This window comes from Danio aesculapii, chromosome 5 (assembly GCF_903798145.1).
Source record: "Danio aesculapii chromosome 5, fDanAes4.1, whole genome shotgun sequence".
In the NCBI taxonomy this organism is placed as follows: domain Eukaryota; kingdom Metazoa; phylum Chordata; class Actinopteri; order Cypriniformes; family Danionidae; genus Danio; species Danio aesculapii.
In genome coordinates, this window is record NC_079439.1 from 39,549,098 (window position 1) to 39,550,867 (window position 1,770).

Genomic DNA, 1,770 nt, shown 5'->3' on the forward strand with positions numbered 1-1,770 from the left:
CAGTTCAGTGTGGTTTAAATTTCACTGCTGAAAGTCCAAGCACTGAAGAACTAATCCTTCAATGCGCAGCTCCACAAGTCCCAAACCAATCAAGCCAGTGGCGAGGAACAATTAATTACTGTTTAAAGTGAATCTAAAGGCATCTGAATCATAGCGTGTCCCTATGATTTAGTTATGATTCATACACCCTATGAATCCCTATGGACTATATAGTTTTGTTTATTATTTGTTAATTATTATTATGTCTTGATACAGAAAGCAATGGGAATTAATAGGGTGTCCTACATTTTAGAATGACTGTACATGCTGGTGCAAACCCTGATGTAATATCAGGAAACCCATAATAAAGCAAATTAACAGAATAAAATGCCAAAGCAACCCTATGATGCAATGAACATTATTCATGGCAATAATCTGATATTATTTTGATATCAGATTTTTAATTAGTAAAAGTTATTAAACTTTGTATCTGTGACACAGTGTGAGAAACTTTCATAAATAGCTACTGTAGTTGGTTTCTCCAACAGTCTATCATACTATAAAAATAAAGCTTTAAAGTAAATCGATAAAGCTTTACAAAATTACTACATATCTTTGTATATACAGCGGGTAAGATAAGTATTGAACACATCACCTTTTTTTTTTTTCACATAGCGCAATGTGCTGTTGTTATAGGTGCTGTTGAGTTTTTTATTAACAACAAAAGTAATCCATACATACAAAGAAAACAAAACTAATTAGTTTAGAAATTATGTGTGATAAAATGAAATGACACCGGGAAAAGTGTCGAACACATAAAGAAAGGAAGGTGTAGAAATAGGGATGGGCCGGTATAAGATTCTGGTGGTATAATAACCTTGGATAAAAATATCACAGTTTCATGGTATCACGGGATTGTGATAACTGCTCTAAAATATATTCTTTTTTAATGACTGGGTCATTTTTTTCCCCCTTTGAAAACAATATATTTAATTTTTTTTTAAAAGATTTCAAATATTTTGGAGCATTATTCATGTCAGGCTAAAAAATAAAAATGACTCATTGACTTCTGCGGTCTTCATTAGTTTCAAAAACACTGATTTTTTTACGGTTTAAAGCGGAATCTTTCGGTATATTTTCTGCTGGAGATACTGTTGTCCTAAAAACAAATACAAAAAAATCTTACACATACCTTAGGAATGGTATTACTGAAAATTGTAATGGTTTTAAAACCTTGACTTTTCCAAACCGCGGTATACCTTGAAAATGGTTATCGTCCCATGCCTAGTGTAGAAAGGCAGTGAAAGCCCAGACAGCAGATGAAATTTCTCAGTAGTTAGAAAACAAGCAGTAAATGACTTTATTTGGCTTTGTGGTTTGTTTGCTTCCGTGCTTGCTTTATCCTTCAATTTAGTTTGAACATAAATGCTTTTTGTTTTTACTAATTTTACAGCAGCATGACATTTGTTTGTCTTTATTTAGTTTTTGTGTATTTTTTTCACAACCAAACTAGCTCGTTTTATGTGCAGTGCGAATCAAGTACAGAGGTTTGTCCTCTCCAAACCTATTGTAGTGGTCAAGTCAACTTGTTGTGCCATCAAAAGCCCAGTATATCACATTTGTAAGTAAACCACTGACTGTGTGAGAGGAAGTGGACATTTGCTGTGCCCTGCTGAGTGTCTGCAGTTAAACGAACAGCCTCCCACCAGGAGAAAACCCACCAAAAGGACAAACAAATCCAGAGGAAACATGCCTCAGATGATGCACTTGACATCCTAAGTAGGAAGATAA